General features: G+C 43.9%; 1 protein-coding gene across 2 annotated transcripts in view; it reads right to left on the bottom strand.

The window, feature by feature from the left end:
* Positions 1–23,136, bottom strand: part of Tpst1 (tyrosylprotein sulfotransferase 1) — an 88,369-nt gene that overhangs the window by 5,740 nt on the left and 59,493 nt on the right. The window lies entirely within an intron of this gene.

The following is a 23,136-nucleotide window of genomic DNA, read 5'->3' as shown; positions in this document are numbered from 1 at the left end:
GAGTCAGTGGGATCCAAAGTGTACAGCGGATACTTTGCAGGTGAAAGGGAAAGAAATGTCTAAAGGGGAAGGTGAAAAAAAGAAACAAAAAAGGAGAGTGGTAGCCACTGTTAATTTCCTATTATCTTGTTTTGAAGTTCTGTCATTTTTATTGTTTTGTTTTCTTAGGTTTTATTCTGTTGTGTTTTGTATGATTTTATTATGTCTGATAGCATGGACAGCTATTTTGAATATAACAAGATATACTATGGTAGCCATTGTTGATTTCCTGTTACCTTGTTTTGAAGTCCTGTATCACTTTCGTTGCTTTGTTTTGATTTGTTTTATTCTGTTTGGTTTTATTCCCTTTAAAAAGAATGAGTGAGGGCTGGTGGGTTATCAGAACTTATTAACAATAGTGTCACTAAAGTTGGTATACCCCCCCCCCACTACTAAATTTGACTGGCTTTTAAAAATATGAGTGAGGAGCTAGGTATGGTGCACATTTGTAATCTCAAAACTTGGGAGGCTGAGGCAGGAAGCTTGCTGCAGCCCAGACTATAAAATGAGTTCAAGGCCAGTCTGAACTGCATAGTGAGACCCTGTCTTTAAAAAAAAAAAATTGAGATCCAGCTGTGTGGTAGAACTCAGGCGCTGCACAAGATAGCAACTTGTCTGCTCTCTTGGGAAGCGCCACCAGTCAACATCTCCCATGAGCCTACCAGCGTGCGGCCTGAGAATCAAACATCCACAACCCCCTCTCACCATTAGCAACTGGGACAGAGGTCTGAGCATCTCTTGAGAGGTTGACCATATGCAATATAGCAGATATGGGGGATTTCCTTCTATCTTCCATTTGAGGGCAAATGTTGTCACTGTTTTGCTTTATTATGATTAATGGTACTGCTCTATTCAATATTCTATTTTGGTAAGTTCTATAATGTTCTGTATTTGGTTTTATTTTGCTATACCTGATTGAATGGACAACGATTATGAAGATAGCGAGATATATGGAACCTATTACTGTTATCCCGGTATCCTGCTATGAAGTTCTGTACCAATTTCACTGCATTGTCTCGACTGGCTTTGTTCTGTCTTGTTCCATTGTATTTTTACTACCCTCAAAATAAAAGTTTAAAAAAATCAGCAAGGAATGATGAAATGAGTGGCAACATTAAATAAATATTAAATCTCCCAGATACTGACGGACAGGGGAGGGTTATATGCAGCAGGGCATAAGTATGTGAGGTCACGGGGTAAAGAAACCCACGGCAGGCAGGGTTTGAGAGCAGAGAAAGGCTCAGTTAAGAGCCAGTGGGGCACTGCCTGGAATTTTCTCCTTTCAGTTCCCTCTGGGGAACAGGCGCTTTAGAAGAACCACAAAACTGACAAAAAGAACACTTTCCATCGACAAAGCAGTCTCTGTTTAGTGTACAAAACCAATTACTGCATTGCTTGTAAAAACAGCGAAGTCATGAACTGGATTTCCTTTAGTCAAGTGACTGTCCTCTCAGACACTGAAAGCTGCCCCACAGTGGTGGGCAGGCGCTCAGAATCCCATGTTTCTACAGACCCTCGCACCACCAGCTCTGCAGAAATAAGGAGCACAAGGAAGCTGCTGGTCTGGAGGGCACGAAGGGATTAAAAATTACATACTGCAGCACTCTGGGAGGCTGAGGCAGGAGGATCACAAATTGAAGCTCAGCTGGAGCAAGTTCCTGTCTCCAAAAGGAAAAAGGAAAAAAGGGCTGGGATGTAGCTCAGCCAGAAGGCTCTGGTTCAATCGCCAGTGCTGAGAAAACAAAAACAAAATAAACAAATGAAAACCAAGCTAGACTTTGCGGCTCCGGCCTCCCAGCCAGTGGCCAAAGGCAGTGACAGCACCGACCCCACGGGTGCACAGCACCTACAATATAACTGATCTTCCAAGCTAGGTACCAGGAGAGAGGAACAAGAAGAACAGAAACACAGAACAAGACACTGGGATAAAAGCTCACTCAACCGGATGCATTATTTGTTATGGAATTTTGCGTTCAATCGTTTCACAAGCAGGTGACAGCAATCACAGCAAGTTAAACTTTGGAAAAGCAGGGCCACCACACCACCCCTCCAGAGTCCCACTATCTTGAGGGTGATACTGTCCTTTCTACAAATGAAGCAACTAAGGCATGGAAAAATGAAGGAACCTGCCCACTGCTCAGCAAAGGGCCGAGGAGGAAGTAGGAAGACTGTCTGTGGCCCCAGCAAGTGACGATCATGACTTAGGCCAAGGTGACCTAGGCCCAGGTGACGGCTGCGGGGTGATGGGAACTATGCACCCTGCTGCCACTGCTGAGCATATCTGGATCTGCTCACAGATCAGAGATGCAGTGAAGACATAGGTGGTGGCAAAGAAGACATGGAAACTGTGTCCATTCCACTGGGAACAGCCCGAAGAAGGACGCGTGTGCAGACACAGCTGCGGCAGTGCTGAGCCTGAGGGTCTATGGGGTAACAAACCAAAGTGTCAACCAGTCAGGCAGAAGTTCGGCTGGGCTACCTACACAGGAGTCACACACCGTGTCTGACGAAGTAACTCGGGCACAGGCAGAGCAGCATGCATGGCCCTCATACCGTGCAGTGGCGGTTACTGGGACAAGAGTTTTGTCTTTTTTTTTTTTTGTCTTTTTCCTTTTTATTGGTACCAGGGATCTAACTCACGACTGCCTGCTTGCAAGGCAGGCACTTATGCTGCTGAGCTAAATCCCCAGCCCCCAAGAGTTTTGTCTTTTGAAGCCAGGTGTGGTGGCTCATGCCTATAATTCCAGCGCTTGGGAGGCTGAGGCAGGAGGATTATTGCCAGTTCAAGACCAGCCTGGGCTACAAAGTGAGCTCAAGGCCAGCCTGAACTGCAGAGAGACCCTGTCTCAAAAAGACAAAAAAAAAAAAAAAAAAAAAAAAAGTTTTGTCTTTTGGTACCAGGGATCAAACTCACAGCCTCACATTGGCCAGGCAGGTGCTTATGCCACTGAGCTAAATCCCTGGTCTAAAGTTTTGTTTTTTAAGATACAAGAAATAGGAGCACTTTTTAAAATTTTGAGACAGGGTCTCACTAAGTCACTAATTTGCCCGGCCTGGGTTTTGACTTGCGATCCTCCTGCTTCAGCCTCGAGTTTTTGGATGACAGGTGTGTGCCCCTGTGGCTGGCGTCCGTGTTCGTCGATGGGAAAGATCTTGTTGGGAACGGGGGATGTGGAGAAAGCATCACTCAGGCTCATGAGGAGGAAGTGTGTTGGGAGGGAAGCACGGATGTCTTCTCTGTGAACAGACCTCCTGTTAGGACAGTGACGAAGCCCCTGTGCCCCAGCGCCCTCCACAGCCTGTCTGAGCTGTGGTTAAAGACGCACCTTGTGTCCTACTTAATGTGACAAAGTAATGATTGCACAGTCACGTTTTCTTCCTCAAGTGACTTGTGTGTTCTGGTGGGAGGTTTTATAAAAGTACCAGGTAGTTATTAATAGGCCTTATTTTCAGAGCAGTTTTCTATTTATATTGGGCACAAGGTAGACCCCTCATATACTTCCTCCCCTCCCACCTATTTTTGGCCTAGAGGTTACAACAGGGTCTCGCTATGTAGTTCAACTATCCTTGAACTCACCAGGTAGCTCATACTGGCCCTGAACTCGTGGCAATCCTTTCTGCCTCAGCCTTCCAAGTGCTGCGATTACAGGCGTGCACCACCACACCTGGCTTCCCCTATTTTTGGCCTCTTACTATACTGTGGTCTGCTAGAATTAAGGGACAAGTGCTAACACAATGCTGTTAATTTAAAGTCTAGTTCATGGCTAACGGTGCTGTTATGGCGTGCCCTACAGGCTTCTGACTAATGTGTCGCTGCCTTGCAGCACCACACAGCATATCCCAGGGCCCGGCACAGCTAGGCTCCTGCTGCTCCCTCCCCCTTCTGCCCGCTGATCTGATTTTTACTGTTTCTACAGTCCTGCCTTTCCCAGACCTCAGCTGAACTCACACAGTATGCAGCCTTCCCAGGTTGGCTTCTTTCACTTAGCAAAGTGTATTTAAAGCTCTTCTGTTAGGGCTTGGGATTTAGCTCAGTGGCATAAGCACCTACCTGCCTGGTAAGTGTGAGGTTGTGAGTTCAGTCCCCGGTACGGAAAAAAAATTCCTATACAGTCCTTCTGTGTCTTTTTGTGGTGGACAGCGCACTTCTTTCCCTAAGTATCCTAGAGTCCCGCTGACCTGTTGTTGTTATTATTATCGTGGTGCTAGGGAACGGACCCAGGACTTTCACACTTGAGCAACCTCCCCAGTCCATTTTTATTTTTTATTTTGAGACAGGGTCTCACCAAGTCACTCAAGCTGGGCTGGAGCTTTTGATCCACCTGACTCAACCTCCCAGAGCTGCTGGGATTACAGACCTGCACCATCACACTGGGTGATTGTTTTTATTTTGCAAAACAGCATCCTCTTCTTATCCCTGCCCTCCTCTCACCTGAATGTTTACTACCCTCATATTTTCTTTCGTTACACCACTGTGATTCCCCTGAGGTCCTCCCAGCCCCTCTTGTAGAGATGTTCTTCAAATATCTGGCAGGTCTTGGCAGGAAGGTGCTGTGTTTCCAGGAGCTCTGTGTCTGGGGGCTGTGTGTAATCCTGGGGTGCTTCCTGAGCTGGTATTTTACAGGTCTCTCACAGAGGGTGACCTTGTACATGGAGCTGGCCCCACTCTCTTGCCAGTAGGAGGCACGGGGTGGTAGGCGCACCTGAGGTCAGATTCACTTTTCACTGACTGCTGGCAGTCAGCTTGGTACCCCACCTTTGTCCTTCTGTGCTACTGTGTGTGGATTCTGGAATCTGTTTCTACACAACTTTCAGTCTTCCTGTTTTTAGAGTCAGACCCCCCCCCACACACACACATGCACAAACACACGCACACGCACACAGACCCACACTATTTGCACACCTGAGGTTTCCAATTCCCCAGGTGTCCTGGGGTGACGGTGAGCTGCCCTATGTCCTGTCCCTTTGCTTGTGTCCACGCTCACCTTGCACACATTGGGTTCTCGTCTCCACATGGCATTTCTGAAGGTGAAACAGGTTGCAGGGGGCTTCTGTTTGATGAAGCTGGACATGGAGAAGGGCTGCAGCTAAAGGACCAAGAGTGTTTAGTTCTGAGGAATCACCTTGTTAGGGTGCACACAAAGTAGGTAAAATCTGAGTTCAGGAGAGTCACTTGTGATTGGAACTGTCAGAGTCTGTTATGGATTAAGAACTGGTGGTCAACTTAACAACTGCTGAATTAAATCATCATGGTGCTGAGCGTAGATGTCCCACCTGAGGAAAGTTGCCAGCACAAATAGAGACGTGGAGAAGTAGCAGCTATGTGTTGAGGTGTTGTGACATTGTGGATTCTCCTACAAGTTGCTGTTTGAGCCACTGGTTCTCCTGGAGAAGCCTTGGTCCTCACATTGAGCATTGCTTCCTGGCTCCAGAGGGGAAGACATGCCGCTTGGTCTCCAGGATGAACTCCTCATGCTGGCTTCCTGGCAGATACTAGACACTGCCTGTCATCGGAGTAGCTCGGGGCCTCCCTGTCGCTGAGGATAGCTGTGGTGCTTTTCAGGCCAGTCCTGGTGTTTGTTGGGAGTGTGACTTCTTGGCTCCAGGGTACAGCCCTCAACTTATCAGCACAGCTCCTTCACCCCGCTGGCATGGACTTTCTAGCTTCCACCACTGACCTTTGGGCCTTCCCAGCAAGGATTCATAAAAGAGACTGGTGTGAGTCCTTCTTGTAGACCTCCAGTTGTACTTGTGGAGGCACTGTCATGAGCTCTAGGTCTTCATCTGGACTCATGTGGGACATTGCCATGGGATTCAGGCCCTTGGCTAAATATTCTATGTCTTTAGTGTTGTGGATAGATTTCCTGCATTTTCTTGTGTTAACTCTGGGTGACCATTATAAAAATAATATTATAACTCCATGTCCTGATTCTAATTGTTCTCTGCACAACCCCTGACTACAACAGGGTCTACGTAGATGTTAAACCACCAGGTATGGGACTGCTGGGTAGGGGAGTGCACTGCCGGAGGAGACTCCAGCTGGCTAAGGGGATTGTTGAGAGACAGACACGAATCGTCCGCCTCACTGTCGGCTCTGTGTAATGACTGGAGCTGGGAAGGGACAGGACTGAGGGTTCATAGTACATCCCGGCTTCCCTAAAGCGCTATCTCCCGCGGTTCTGCAGGAAGCTTCTGCAGAAGGCCTGCGCACTGCAAGCCTTCTTAGTTTACCTTTGCACTCTCTAGATCTTCCACCTCCTGAGCCACAAGGTTACTCCTGCAGAGCAAAGTGCTGTCTACAGGATTCAAAGAATTGCTAGGAAAATATGCGCCCCACATATTCCACGCTGCTCTCTAGCTTTTTCTCGTGCCAGGGACAGTATACTTTCATCCGAGCAGCTCTGGCTGGCAACAGATACGGCCCAAGAAGTCAGTCAAGTAGAAAAGTACATTGTATTTCCTGTTTTGGGTTTGTAGCCTGAAGGGCTCCACAACAAGCACAGCCTGGATTCAATTTAGAATCCAGAGCTAGTGGACAGAGGAGAGTTTGCCTAAACTGCCTATAAAGTTTCGAAAGCCCAGGAAATGGTTCTAAATATTGGCTCAAGGAAGCCATGTGTCTTCCTATTATTTGTCCTGAGGTCACTTTCAGCTTTCTTGCAAGGTTAAACGGGAACTGAACTGCCCAGCCCAATGCCACTTCACTGCCACCACAGCCTCACTGTATGATGCACGGGTCTCACGTATACACAATTCAGTATTGCATCTTTCTTTCCTTTTGTTTTCCAGTGCTGGGGACTGAATTTAGGACCTCATGCAAACTGGCAGGTGCCTGTCGCTGAGCCACACGCAGCTGTCACCAAACTAAATTATCTGCTTTCAGTCTAACCGGCTTGGTTTCAGCCTCCAGCAATTAGACACAGCAAACCTGCAGCATAAGCAGTTACCCGGTAACTGAGGACTGACAAATGAAACAAGGGAAATTATAACAGGTGGGTCGGAAGCCTCAAGTTTTTTTTTTTTTGTCTCTTTCTTTTTTACCGGTACCGGGGATCGAATTCACAACCATACACGTGCAAGGCAGGCGCTTATGCTGCTGAGCTAAATCCCCAAACAAGCCTCAAGTTCTTAATGGAAAGTGACCAACAATTTTGTATCACATACAAGAAGATAGGTATCTTCTTTTTCTGTTTCCATTTTTTATTTTTGGGGTACCAGGAATCAAACTCAGGACCCTGTGTTTGCCAGGCAATCATTTTTTTTTATTGTGACACAAAGATAACATGAGATGTAACTTTTAACCAATTTTGGTCCTTTTTTTGAGACAGGGTCTCGCTATGTGGTTCAGGCTGGACTTGGGCTCACTTTGTAGCCCAGGCTGGTCTCAAACTTGTAACCATCCACCTGTCTCAGCCTCCCAAGCGCTGGGATTACAGATGTGCACCACCATGCCCAGGTACTAATTTTGTAGTGTAGTATTTTCTTGTTACAATTGTTATCTGCCTCAATCAGCTGAGTACAGCTCCTTTTAAACTGTGAAAAGTACACTTAAAAACAATGTGGTTCACATACTTACACTGTTTCTAATCACAGGAAACATTTGGGTGCACCTCCTAAAGTGGGACATTTTAACTTCTGAAATTATGCTTTTCAAATTCAAACACTGCATCATTTTACCATCGTTTAAAATCTCCAGGGAAGGTTTTCTCATATCTTGATCTTCCAGAGAACTTCCACATCTGTCCACAGCCAGGTCAGCACAAGGTGGCCAGCAGTCTTGGGCCACTGGTCACTGCTGTGTCTCCTGCTCACGTTTCAGTCCACACCACCAACTCCTAACCGCTTCACTTTGTGACACATATTAACTCTTCACGTTAAGCCTGCATCACTGAAGTAATGATCAGTAATTCAGTCAGGAAAACAAAGAAATAAGTGATCACACATGGAAGGCATTCTACACTGAATTAGGATCTGGTCCCCAAAGGGGACAAATCCGGCTAAAACTCTGGCTTTCCAGTGACTCATTCCACAAGGGTTCCGAACCGCCAAGGTTTTACAAGCTATTTTAAAAAACCCTCTGAGAGATGGGGCCCAGTCTGTGGGCGGGCTGGTTTCACAGAGAACAGTGAGCTTCCTGCAGGACTCCACACTAGCAGTGTTTGTGGCGACGTCCTGAGCATGTGTGCCCTGCAGTGGATGGCAGCAGCCTCCGGTGTCCGTGACTTTGTGCAAAGCCTTCTGTGTGCCCTGAAACACTCAATTCTCACCACCAGTGTGCATGGCTGCTCCTTCCAAGGCCAGGTAAGGAAAGTCTTGGTCGCTCATTCTAGGTCTGACACCTCCAGCCAGGGGTTAAGGAGGTCTAGAAGGTTCCAGCAGTCACACAGCGAGCTCCCAAGCAGGTCTTGTTGAGCCTGGGGCAGGACTGCACCTTCATGAGGGACCCAGAGCAGGGGCAGCAAGACCTGCATTCCTGAGCCACACAGACAGCAGGCCTACCAGCGCATGGAAAACCCCTCGCTTGCATCCACGAAGTTCCTGCACCAGGGAGAGACACGTTCACCTTCCAGGGATTTGGAAGGGGACCCCTTACAAGGGCACCACTCAGCCTGCCTGCTGAATGTAAGGGACGGGTAACTACTGCACTCTACTGAGTTTCTGTAGCCTATAAATGAGGACTTCATGGTGCTCTTACCAACAAAACCCTTGTCTGTGCCTTTTAACACAAATGGGTTCTTTGGAAAACTTCTGTGCTTAAGAGATGTGTATGGAAGCAGCATAATACCTGCAACCCTCAAATAACTGAGCAGCAGCAAAGGAAACCTCACACGTGTGCAGACACAGCGAGGAGGAGAGGCCAGCAGGGTGAAACTCTAACAACTAAGGATGCTGCGCTCCAGACAGAGATACTTACCTAGTGATCTTTCATTTTTTTCCAAGTATGAAACACTTGGGTAAAAGCCAGGGTGATAAAGTTTTTAATGTATATTTAATATATTTGGTAGGCATCTGTCACACATACTGATGATACTCTCTGTAGAGAATATGCACCTGGACAAAATATATCTCAATTCATTTTCCCCAGTCTCCCTTCTCCCCTCCCTGGCACCCTCCTTCCTCTCCCCATTTGCCAAAGCTTTGTCTCCATTTTCTCTTCCATTCTCTTTTTTCCCTTTCCTTGCTGCCCTTCCCATTCTTCCTAGTTCCCAACATCTACCCTCCACTTTGCTCCTCACTTATCCTCTGGGCTTCTCACATAAGAGAAACAAAGCAATATTTAAATGTGTGTGTCTGATTCACTTCACTTTATTGCTGAGATGCACCCATTTTCCTACAAATAACTCAAGCGTAACTTTCTTTAGGACAAAGTAGTACTCCACTGTGTGTGCATACCACATTTCCTGATCCATTCATCTGCTGACAGGCAATATGGAGTGTTTTCAAGATTTGGCTGTTATAAACTGCGCTGCTGTAAACATGAGTGCTCTGTATCACTGTGGTGTGATGCTTATAATTCTTCTGAGAAGATACCAAGAAGGGGAACAGCTGAGTCAAATGGAACCTTTAGTTTTAGTTTTTTTAAAAATCCACACACTGATTTCCATATTGGTTTCACCAATTTACACTCCCTCCAGCGATGGAAAAGGGTTCCTTTTTCCCCACAGTCCGCCAGCATCTGTGACTGGTTGATGCTTTCTGTAGTGAAACAGAATCCTGGTGGTGTTTTAATCTGCATGCTTTGAATGAGCAGTGATGGTATTTCTTATATATTTATCTGCTATTTGTATTTGTTCATCTGAGAAGTGTCTATTCATTTCTGATACCCATTTTTAGACTGGGCCTTTAAATTTAAGGGGTCTGATTATTTTGAGTGCTTTATACATTCTAGATATGAGTCTTTTGGGGAGTGGCTGGTAAAACCTTTTCCCCACATTGTAGGCTGTCTCTTCACTCTGCTGGTGGGTTCTCAGGGAGATACAACTTCTGCACAACAAATATTCATCTTCCAAAGCTCTCAGGAGTAATGATTAGAAACACACCACTGATGAACATGAAGCTAAGGACTAAACTCAGAGGCTGGCAACCTATCAGCAAAGGTGGAGAGTAAGCATGTTAGGCTTTGGGGGCCACACGGTCCCTGTCACCTCCATGTCACAAGGCAAAAGCCCCGCATGATGTGCAGACAGGAAGATACTGTGTTCTAATAAAAGTTTATTTAAAACAGGTGCCATGACAGCTCTGGTCTGTAAGCTGTGATTTCCTAAGCTCTGATGTAACTGAAACAATTCCTTCAAAATAAGACGACTGTAAGCAATCTCTAGAGATACTATTTGTACTGCTGAGCACTGGCCCAGACAGTGCACTTTACAGACTGCTTTCGCTCATGGTTTTCTCCAGCGTACACATCTAACACCAAAGACTAAAACACCACTCTCACAACGGGAGGCTGCAAGTTCAAAGGAAAGACAAATCCCATTTACCATTCCTCCTCCTATCTGTATCCTCAAAAACTCTAATTCCTCTTTCTCTCCTCCTCCCTTCTTTTCTTCCCTCCTTCCCCTCCCCTCCCGATTCTATTCAAGTCACAGAATTAGATTAATCATAATTCTTAGTTCCTGACAGACTTTCATTATTGGTCCATGCTTAGCCTGCTGTTATTCATTTAGTAATAGAATTCATTATTTTAATAATGTAATAAATCTCCCCCTTGAGGAATTAGGACTTGATAGTTCACATGCAGGGAAAACACAACTCTAGCCAGATATGATTACACAGGAAGATTCTGGAATTTACATCCTTCATCCCTATGGGCTTTTGTGGTTCCCTAGAGACTCATTATCTCTAAAACACAAATGTCACAAAGCTGCTGATAACTATTTTGTAAACATGTATATTTACATATTCTCATTTGCCTTAAAATAGTTCCAGGCACTGCTTTGCAAATCTCAGATTGGGTTCTTAGAAAGTTCAACTGTCTTGTTCTGTCTAGAAACAAGTAAATGTTATTAATATTCTCCTGTAGAAAAAAAAAGAAAAAGAAATGAACCAGCTCAGATGTATGATAGTCTAATAAAAATTTTTTTAAGAAAAAGGCACACGAATGACCAACGGGTATATTTTTTAAAATGCTCAACATTACTGATTAGCAAGGAAATGCAAATCAAACCCACAGGTGGAAGGAGAGGGAGGGAGGGAGGGAGGGGAGCAGAGGGGAAGGAAAAAGAATACGATGTGTTGCGTGCGTAGGCCACTCCCCACGAGGCCCGCGTTCATGATGCACTATGTACCTGTACCAATAAAAACCAAACACACAAGAGCAACGAGAAAGCCATCCCCTCACCCAGTGAGAATGGCTGTTAGCACAAGGACCATCGAGAGCTGAAGAGGACCAGAGGAAAGGAAGCCCTTGCCTGCCGTGGGCAGGAAGGTAAAGGGTCCAGCTGGAATGCGGCTTCCTCAGAAATGTGCAAGCATAGCTCCCATCTGCCCAGCAATGCTGCTGCTGGGATCCAAAGAAAACAAAGCCAACGTGGTGAAGACTCCTGCAGGCCTCAGCCTCGTTTGCTGCAGCACTGGGGGTAACAGCCAGTAAAGGGAGGGGCGAACAAATGGCGGGGGGAGATGCTGGGATACTTTTCCCTGGCAAAACCAAAATCTTGCCACTGGAGAACATTGTGGATGGAAATACAGATCCTTATGCTCAATGAAATGAGCCAGGCACAGAAAGGCAAGTGCCACATAGCTGCACTCATCTGGAATCTGAAACCCTTGGTCTCATACAACCAAGCCCACAAGGTGGTCGCCAGAGGCGGGCACGGTAACGGGAGGGAGAGCTTAGCAGGGTGGATCAGTGCCTACTACACTACAGTTCAGGTGAGCTCCAGCAGGCAGAGGTGACCACAGAGAATGTCATTGTACTGAACGTTTCAAAAAGCTGGAGGACAAGATTTTGAATGTTTTCGCCACAGAGAAACAACGAACGTTAGAGTTTATGGATATATGTAGCCTCACTGAAACATTTCACACTGTAGAGAAGATATCTGAACACCACACAGTCCCCCACCAATATTTATAATTGTGATGAATCATTTAAAAGTTAAGTATAACTTAAATTAAAAATAAATTGTATCATTTGAGCACAGGGAAGAACGGTAAGCAATTTCCATTAAAAGGAAATGGAGCAAGTCAAGTTTCAGATACTGAGAGGCAGTGCAGTACCACTGGTCTCCTTTCCCGGGCCGCTTCCCCTCCGCCACTTCTCTCACACTGGGGACTTTGCTCCTGCTTTGCACACGGGACTTCATTAGCACTGGATCTCTGCCCACAGGCACTGTCAACGCCCTACTTTCGCGGCAGTCACCACACTGATCTACAGCAAAGGACACGTCTGTCCGTCCTGCACTGGACTTGTTCTCCCTGTGGGGCCGAGGGTGGAGCCCAGCACCTCACACAAGCCAGTCAAGTGCCCCACTTCCAAGCTACACCCCAGCCTGCCACTGGACATGTTGAGCAAGAGACTGTCCTTATTTTTAGATCCTGGATGGAGGAGCAAGAAACATAAAACCAATTTCATCTGGATAAAAGAAGAAATAAGTACATGGGATCCTTTCACACTCCATTCCTTTCTGAAGGCTGAGTAATATTTGATTGTGATACATATTTTGTTAACCCATTCATCTGCTGATGGACATTTGGGTGGATTCCACCTTTTGACTACTGTGAATAATACTATGAGCACTGTATAAATAACTGAATTCCTGCTTTCCACGCTCTTGCACGTATAGCCAGAAGTGGAACTGCTGGATCAAATGGTGATTCTATGTTTAATTTTTTTTAGGAACTACCATACTGGTTTCCTTATTTTTTTTTTTTAACTCATAGCATAAATTCTAGCAGGTGTGAAATAGTAACTCATTGCAGTTTTATGTTTTCATTTTGGTGTGTGTGTGTTTCTCTCTGCCTAGCTGAATGGTTTTGATTTGCCATGAATTACCTGATGCAACAGAAATTAAAAAAAAAAGATAATTTACACATATAAAGACAACTTATTCCACCTATGAGTGATGTAAATTCTTATTATAGAGTTGTAGGAGTTCTTTGTATATTATGTATACTAATCTCTAGGTACCATCTGTGGTTGTCTTTTATCATTTTTGTTTTGTTTGTGATTCTGGGATTGAACTCAGCAATAGCAACCACCTTTAGCTGATACAGGCAGAAACAGCACTTATTTAAAAGCTGTTAGAGGTCTAAGAGCCTCAAAAGCTGTCTAAGAGCTGAGGAAGGGGATGAAGAGGGTACCAAAGACTACAGCTAAGACACTGGGATCTCCATGGTCAGAGGGACTAGGAAGGCTGTCTGACTGTGGGCACTGGTTCAGCTAGAAACAGAAGTCTCTTCTCATTCTGCCTCTGCTCCAGCCACCACATTAGTGAACCACAGTGCCATGCACCGAACAGCCCTTCTTCCTGTGGGCCTTTCTACAAGCTGCCCTGCTGCTCTGAAGCTCAACTCCTGGCATCGAGCCGAAACATTCTTCACGTCTTTCTTGAGAGTGTATGGTGATTTATCCACCAGGATTATTACCTACTTTTGGACATTCCTTTAGAATATCAGCTCCATTAAAGGAGTCTTGTTAGTTTGTTTTCCAATGACTTTAGACTTCTAGTTTCTGAAGATGCTGGGATAGAGGCAGGCAACACCCTCGCTGCATCAGTGACTGATCCCAATGGCAGGTTTGAGACCCTGCCAAGAGCCAGGGGAACCATGGGAAATTGCTGGGCTGCACCCTGAGTGAGTTGGCCATCAAGTGAGACCCAGAATTTTTGGTATCTAGAAAGAGAAGCAGAAGTACCACACACCAACACTGAATGAATGCTCAGCAGAAGGAAAAAGAAAGCCCCAGCATGCTCTCAAGCACTGGCTTTGCTACAGGCCAGAGATGCAGCCTGAGCAGAAGGAAGGCCGGGTTCAGGGCCTGGGTTCAGCCACGGGTGGGGACTGGCAATTCCCAGTATCTCCTCAGGATGCGGATGTGTGTGTGCATGTGTACGCGTGCGTGTTGGGGGGAACCAGGCAGAAAATGGAACTGGTGTGGGGAGTCATCTTAAATAACCTACTGAGCCTCTGCAAGTGGTGGCAGAGAACAGAAAACACCCTCATTTTTTGTATCTCCCAGACACGACAGATGTTTCTGTCCAGAAAGGCAGTGGGGCACTTCCCTAAGTCAGCTTGGACTCGGGAAAACGGTGTCTGTGACACAGGAAAACTAAAATCACTGCACAAGTGGAAAGGCCCTCGATGCTAGCTGGTGACACTGAACCCCAGACTGGGATGGAGTGAACCCCAGGGATGCAGAGCAAGTTCAGCCAGATGGGGTGGGGGGGCGGGGAGGGCAGGAAGCATGAACACTTATGGGAACAGCAAGGCAGGAAGGGAGTGCGGCCTGTAGGAGTTCTTGCAATGAGCGGGAGGGAGGTCTGGGAGCCACTTGCAGAGGCCAGTGCAAGGCTATGCACCTCAGCACAGACCCTGCCTGTGCACCCCCTCCACTCTCCCAGCAGACGCTCAGAGTAAAGCCTTAGTGCAGAGCCCTGGCACGTCACACTCACTCAGGACTGTGTCAGCGGGCACTCTGGAGGGCAGCCTGGGTTTTCCCATCGATGGAGGAGATGGAACTGTCTGGTGTTGTCCTGTCCTGCCACCAGTCACCTGCCTGTGTACTCATCTGTCACCACAGAAGGGAGGAGCTCCAGCTCTAGACTGGTGGCTTTGCTCACGTGGAGAGAGGTGGAGAACGCTGGGTGCATAGGCCCCCTTTAATCAGGCACATCCAACAAGAGAGGTCCAGAGTAACTAACTGTCTCTGTGTGGCTGTGCGTGCGCACATGTGTGTGTGGAGTATGTTTGGTGCCACACACCACTCTTCCTTCTGCAGTCCTCACCTTGTTTTTGCATGTGCTCCTGCACCAGGGCTGATTCATGGGTGTTTCTCCACCTTCTCTAGTGGGATCCAATCTCCCTGTGTCTGCTCGCAGCTTTTCACCTACATTCCCCTCTCCTCTCACGCCCTCTTAAATTCCCTGCTTTGTTTTTCTTGCATAGAAATATTATCATTGAAGCCTACTCTTTCCTGTTTTTCCTCTGGCTAACCCTAAATTATTACTCTCTTTTCCCCTGGCTTAGTGAAACAGTAGAGAACCTTTTAAACAGGTTTTAAATTATATGTTGATAAATGGTTGGTTACTTAGATGTTGCTATTACCAGTAGTTTTCCTTTCCCCACAAAGCAGTCCCACAGATTGAAACGAGTCCTTTGAAGAGGCTGAATGGGTGCCTTGATGCTGAGACACACTCACAGCCAGAACACATCTCAAAGAGAAGTCTACTTACCAAAAAGACCTCCACATAAACAGTGGAGGAGATATATCCATGCCAACTGATCTGCAAACTTTAACACAAAACACAAGAATCATGAGAAAACAGGGGAACCAAATGCCCCTAAAAATTTATAACTGCCCTCCCAAATTATCCCATAGAATATTAGATCAAATTCCAAATTTATTTATTTATTTATGTATGTATGTATGTTGGGTCTTTTTGAGACAGGCTTTTGTTATGCAGTTCAGGCTGGCCTTGAGCTTACTTTGTAACTCAGGCTGGTCTTGAACTCACAATCCTGCTGCCTCAGCCTCCCTAGTGCTGGGATTACAGGCATGTACCACTATACCTGGCTTCAAATATTTTTTAAAAACTGACAGTTAAAATGATCAATAAGATAAAAAGAGACAAACAGCTGCATAAATTAAGGGAAACAATATACTATGTGAAATACCATTTTGATGAACAGACAGAGATTCTGAAAAACAACCAAATAGAAATGGTGGAAATGAAATTTCAATTAGTCAATATATTCAATTGAAAGTCTCAGCAGCAGGCAAGATGAATCAACAGAAAAAATATCAGGCTTTGAAGGCAAGGTGTATGCACCATTAATGTTCAGATAGTAATAACTGCCCACCTAGATTATTATAACTGGCAAGGCTATCCTTATTGAATGAGAAATAAAAACCTTCCAAAGAAACTAAAGGCCACTGAAGCAGCACTGAAGAAAGTGGGACATTAAATACACTTTCCCTAGGACCAGGAGCAAAAAAAACCTCATTGGGAAAGTGTGGGAAGCAACTCCAGTGACTGACTCCCTTTCAATGCAAAACAATTGCTATAGCTTTGAATATTTGGAGACTCATTTCCTTATACTGATATGTGAAAAGGTGGCTAGGGTATTTCCTTCTCTTCAATTAACCCTGAGCATAGCAAACAAGGCTAGCCCAGGTGCTAATGTGCAGCCATCACAGACGTGAGAGACAATTTCAGTGACTTCCTGTGAATCCAAAACAATTGCTGTGACTTTGATTACTTGGAGACTCATTTCCTTATACTGATAAGTGAAAGGCTGGCTAGGGTGTTTCCTTCTCTCTTCAACTGGCTCTAAGCATTGCAAGTAAGGCTAGCTGAGGTGTTACTGTGGAAAGCCTAGCCATCACACAGTCCTGTTTCCTCACATGGTGCTCTCCATGTTGCGAGATGCAGAGCAAATAGCTTCGGGAATGTCAACTGGGTAGAAGCCTCAAGACAAGAGGCTATGACTTCCCAGGGCACAAGAGTTCGCATATCAAAAACCAAAGCAATAGCCCCCACAAAACAATTCCATTACTACCTTAATTAGGTTATGTAAACCGATCCTTCTGCATATCTTTATCTCTGCAAGTTACAGAGGTGCCATCCTTGCACCTGGCCAGCCAGCTCAAGTTACTCAGTAATCCCTGACATCCTGACGATCACTCATCCCTGAGAGACCCGCCCCCTTCTTCACAAGAGAATAAAGGCTGGGAGAGGCCTAGGATCGAGGCCTTTGTCCCCATGTCCTCACGGGAAATGGACTGGACCCCTTGGCTGCCCTTAACTTGGAATACACTTTTTCTGTTTTCACTCTCACCTTGCATTGCACTGATGGTGGTAGATTAGAATTGACCGGCTGGGATTCCAATAACATCTCAATAGGATTACAAATATAACTGTTTGGATTGTGAGGAAAACTAAGGATTACAATATTTGGGTGACTGAATTTGATATTTGGGTTTCCAATAGGAAAGTATAGGAATAAAAGCAAGGAACAAATCAGACACTAGAAAAACAATAAAGTGACACAAACTACTACATACTTTTGAATGATAATATAGTCTTTTTTTTTTTTACTGTAGTGTCTGTCTTTTTTTAAAATATAAAGAAAGACTAAAAACAAAAAACAGGTAGAAACAGTACATAATTTCAAAGAAAAAAATAAACAGAAAGAAATCACTAGTTGATGATTACAGATTGTCTTCTTCAAACAGTGAGACTGCAAAAAGTTCTGTTCACTATCCAACAGAAACTTAGAAATATGGCTATCAATCCTATACACTTAAATATACATGCAGTTACCCATCTCTTCAATTATGCTGAGATTGAATAAACCCAAACAGACTAATATCACTCTGAACAAAGAATAATATTGCTGGGTTTCACATTATGACACTCCAGGATAAGCACTGGGTGTTTTAGTGTCTCTTTTTCTTCAAAGTGTCTGTTCATTTCATCATGTGTCATAAGATCAGTTCTCATAAACTGTTTATAGATTCTACACATGCATGAGTCTTTTTTTTTTTTTTTTTTTGTCTTTTTCCTTTTTTTTTATCGGTACCGGGGATTGAACTCACAACTGCCTGCTTGCAAGGCAGGGGCTCATGCCACTGGGCTAAATCCCCAGCCCCTCATGCATGAGTCTTAACATGTATTTTTATCCTTTCTATATTAGAGAGAGAAACAAAACAAAGCAAGACAAAAACAAAACATATTCCTATAAACACGTGAAACAACAAAAAAAAAAACTGGGGGCTGGGGATTTAGCTCAGCGGCATAAGCACCTGCCTTGCAAGCCTGTGGTCATGAGTTCGATTCCTGGTACCGGTAGAAATAAAAAAAAAAAAAAAAAAAAAGAAGAGTTCTACCATGGTTCCTGTGTTGTCTCTTGTTATCTCCAATAGAATTGTCTATATCATCAGACATAGTATAATAGAATATATCAGTAAATAACAGTATTAATAAAAACACAACTTTGTATATAGTATAGAACTTCAAAAACCAGCAGTTATCAAACCAGAATGTGTATCGTTGAGTCTTGTCACCTTTAGTGTAGTTGCCTCTCAGACTTGATACTATCCATCATATCAGTTTTGAATAAAATCTCCTCTGCCTCATTTCTGTTATGCTCTTTTTTTGCCATCAGTTGTCTGCTTATCTTCTTCATTCTGTTTTCTGCTCCATTCATTGAGGCCTCTCTGCCACTGTTCTTGGAATCCTAGTACTTCTCTGTAGAGTTGGATTGATGGTTGCAAATCTCCCAAGTTCCTCTTTTTCTTGGAAGCATCTTGTTTCTCCATTAATTTCTAGAGACAGTTTAGCATGGTGTATTAATCTGGGGTGGAGGTTATTTTCTTTCAGGGCTTGGGATATTTTGCTCCAGGCTCTTGTTGACTTGATGGTTTGTGTGGAGAAGTCTGCCGTTATTCTGATGGGCCTTCCTTTATAGGTTATCTGTTTCTTGTCTCTAACAGCTTTTAATATTCTGTTCTTATATTGAATTTCTGGGATCTTGATTATTATATGCCTGGGTATAGCTCAGTTTTGGTTGTAGGTGGCTGGAGTCCTTTATGCCTCATACATCTGAGTATCATTTCCTTTTCCTATGCTTGGGAAGTTTTCCTTAATTATTTCTGTGAATAACCTTTGTAGTTCCTGTGTTTGTACCCCTGCTTCTTCATTCACATTCTTTATTTTATTTTATTTTTTTGTCTTTTTCGTTTTTATTGGTACCGGGGATCGAACTCACGACTGCCTGCTTGCAAGACAGGCGCTTATGCCGCTGAGCTAAACCTCCAGCACCACACATTCTTTATTCTTAAGTTATAGATCCTCTTGTCATCTTCTAGCTTTTGTATTGTACTGCTCGTTTCCTTGTTATTTTTAAAAAGTTTTTCCTTTCATAATCCCACATTGCAAAACTGTCCTCCAGTTTGGATAATCTCACCTTAGTTTCTTTCAAGCTGATTTTCCATCTTTCCATAAAGTTTTTAATTTTCTGGTGATCTCTTTGGATCTGCTTCATGTATTCAATATTTTTTTATATTCTTCATCAATTGGGTCTCTCCTTTGTTTGAGTTCCTCCTTTCTTCCATCTGTGTCTGCTTGAGGGGTGCTCAGTATCTCTTTTATTAATCTTCTTATATCTTGCTTTACCTGGCTAAATATTTCATTTTTGAACTCGTCTATGAGGTCCCTGATATCTCTTTATGTCCACTGGCGCTGTGTCTGATATTGCATGTTTGCTGTCCTCATTCTCCTTTGTATTTACCTGTCCTGGGTCAATGTTCTCAAGGTTGGGACCTGGAGGCTTTTTGTTGTTGCTTCCTCTTCCTATCTTTTTTGCTTCTTCCAGGAGGCCCCAGTTTCTTTCTTTGTTGGTTACACTTTTTCTGAAGTGCGTTGGCTATTGCCATGTGCTAGTGAGTTGCAGACAGGGGCAGTTTATGCTGGCCCCTCCCTCCGGATCAGTCAAGCTGCTGTGGCCTGCACTGTATTACTTTGCGCCGCCTCCCCTCTGGTTCAATCAAACTTCTGAGGCTTCACTGGGTTAGTGTGGTTAGTGTGCACCACCATTGTAGGGACCTGATTTCGGATAACCTATTGGGTCTCAGCCAGGTTGTGTGACCCAGGCCTAGCTCACTCCACCAATCTCGTTCAGGAAGGGAACAACTGATTGAAGTCACTGCTGCCCCTTGTACTTGCCAGTGCTGCCCAGTCCCAGAATGTTGTCCCGCTGGAGCCCCCTTTCTGTGGAATGACTCCACTCCCGTCACTCACCATAGGTTGATTCTGGCACCCCGCCAACTCAGCTCTCAGGTCAGCTCCCCAACCCCTGAAATCAATGTAACTGCATCTCCAGTGAGTCAAAGCAGCAGGACCTCAGACAGTTCGGCAAGTTGTGGTGGGACCTCAGTATGTCGCGACGGGACCTCAGATGGTTGGCAGTCGCCCAGTGCAGCGGGAACACTGAACCTTTTGCTGTTCCAGTAATAGCACTGGGACTATATATTTGGTTGGTTCTTCTCACCTTAATTTCTTAATTTCTTCTTGGGATGAGAGAATTCATCTCCCTCTGTTTGGGGCTCCCCACTCTGTATTATGTTGAATTCTAAGTTGACTATCTCAGGGAGCCTCTATAGCCCTAATATACTTTTTTTTTTTTTTGTCTTTTTCCTTTTTATCGGTACCGGGGATTGAACTCACGACTGCCTGTTTGCAAGGCAGGCGCTTATGCTGCTGAGCTAAATCCCCAGCCCCAGCCCTAATATACTTTTAATTCTCAAAAAAAAAAAAAAAAAAACCTGGCAAATTAAGTCAAAACACAAGACCCACTGATATATATGTTGCCTGCAAGAAACACACCTAACCTGTAAGCACATATACAGACTAACAGTGAAAAGTGGAAAATGAAAAAGAAAAAAATGATACTTTCATGGGGTAAAGACCAAAAACAAGAATAACTATACTTGTATCTAACAGACTTCAAACTAAAACTACTCAGAAGAGACAAACAAGACCCCTAACTATTGTCAAAGGGAATAACTCACTAAGAGATAATAATTGTAAATATGTATGCTCTGAACATCAGGAACATCTAGTTGCATAAAATCAACTCTTATATACTTAATATAAAATGCCAGTGAAAATGCTGGGCATGGTGGTACATACCTGTAATCTCAGCATTCAGGAGGCTAAGGCAAGAGGATTGCTGTCAGTTTGAAGCCCGCCTGGGCTACATAGTGAGTTCAAGATCAGCATAAATTACACAGCAAGACTTTGTCTCAAAAAAAAAAAAAAAAAAAAAAAAAGCCCGTGAGATACCAATATAATCATAGTTAGTGGATGGAATGCTTCAATGCTCTGTTCTCATAAACGGTTGATCAGACAGACGAAATTAACAAAAAAATTAGATTTCAACTAGATCAAATGGACCAAACAGACACTGACAACATGTTCCACTCAACAACAGCAAAATACACATTCTTTCAGTAGTCCTTGGAAATTTTCCCAAAATAGGCTATAAGGTCTTTGCTAGGCATGGTGGCACACACCTGTAATCCTAGCACTCAGAAGGCTGAGGGAGAAGGATCACTGCAAGTTCGAGATCAGCCACGGCTATAAAGTGAGCTCAAGGCCATGTTGAACTGCACAGGGAGATCTGGTTTCAAAAAGAAAAAAAAAAAAAAAAAAGAAAGTCTTAAAAATATTTTAATGATCTTAGACCGGCATGATGGTGCACGCCTGTAATCCTAGCACTTGGGAGGCCAAGGCAGCAGATTCACTTCGAGTTCGAGACCAGCCTGGGGTACAACGTGAGCTCACGGCCAGTCTGAAGTGTATAGTGAGTCCCTGCCTCAAAATGACAATAAAAATAAAGAATCCAATCGGATTTCAATGGAATAAAGTTAGAAATCAACTGCAAAAGAAACCACAGAAACTACACAAACATATAAAGAGCAACTAATACACTGCTGTGGAATGATCAGTGAATGGGTCATTGAAGATATAATGGGAAATATTTTAAATTCCTGGAATCAAACATATCCAAATCTGTAAGAAACAAAGAAAGCAGTTCTAAGAGGGAAGTTCATAGTGATGAATGTTTATGTTAGAAAAAAACAAAACAGTGATTCCAAATAAATAACCTAATGAAGTATCACAAAGTCCTAGGAAAACAAGCAAAAACCAAATTTAAATCCAGTAGAACAAAAGAAATAATAAAGCTCAGACCAAAAGAAATGATACAGGAAGACAAATGATACTGACAAATAATATAAACAGGAATGAAAAATGTAACAGGAGAACTGGAGGGGGAAGGGGGAAAGAAGAAGGAGGAAGGGGGAGGAGATTTTTTTAAAAAGAAACATGCTGTAATATGTACATGTGACAATTCCCCAAGACAACTGTAAACTGTGTGAATCACAAACATACAATTTTTAAAAGTATTTTAGAAGTTAATAATAAAGACTAAAAGAATACAAAGGTTCAGTGAATCAGAATTGTTTTTTGAAAAGAAAAGGCATTGGGGCTGGGGATTTAGCTCAGCAGCATAAGCGCCTGCCTTGCAAGCAGGCAGTCGTGAGTTCGATCCCCGGTACTGATAAAAAGGAAAAAGACAAAAAAAAAAAAAAAAAAAAGAAAGAAAAGAAAAGGCATTGATAAACCCATAGTCAAATTTATCAAAGGAAAGAAGGGCAAAATTAACAAAATTAGAGACGAGACAAAATTACAACAGACACCACTGATGAAACTTTATCAATGGAGAGAGCCACCAAACTACAAAGATGAACAAGAAAAGGATATAAAACAACCAGAGCAGGGGTGGTGGTGCATGCCTGTAATCCCAGCACTCAGGAGGCTGAGGTGGAGGACTGCTGTGGGTTTGAGGTTACCCTGGGCTCCACAGAGTTCAAAGGTAGCCTGAAATGTATAGTGAGACCCTGTTTCAAACAAAACAAGGGCCGGGGATTTAGCTCAGCAGTATAAGCGCTAACCTGGCAAGCACAAGGTTGTGAGTTAAATCCCCGGTACCAAAAAGAAAACAAAACTAAACAAACAAACCCAACAGAATACCATAAACAGAATGATAGTTTGAATTTATTTACTAATAACTTTAAATGTAGACAGATTAATTACAACAATTAAAAATACAGATTGGCTCAATGGATTAAAAAAAACTACACTCAATAAGATAATTAGGTCGGTTAATGTGCTGTCTATAAAAAAAAATCACTTTACCAGTAAACACACATAGACATAAAAGTGAAGGGAATGGAAACTTTGCAACATTATGCAAATGGAAATCAAAAACAAGCAAGAATAGCTATACTTATGTCAGATAAAGTAGATGCAAATAAAAGACTATGAAAAGGGACAAAGAGGGGGCTGGGGATTTAGCTCAGTGGCATAAGCG

The sequence above is a fragment of the Cavia porcellus genome, unplaced genomic scaffold (genome assembly GCF_034190915.1).
Source record: "Cavia porcellus strain 051 isolate PalLab524CR breed Dunkin Hartley unplaced genomic scaffold, mCavPor4.1 scaffold_23, whole genome shotgun sequence".
NCBI lineage: Eukaryota > Metazoa > Chordata > Mammalia > Rodentia > Caviidae > Cavia > Cavia porcellus.
The sequence above is the reverse complement of the archived record's forward strand: the minus strand, read 5'-3'. Positions and strand labels throughout refer to the sequence as shown.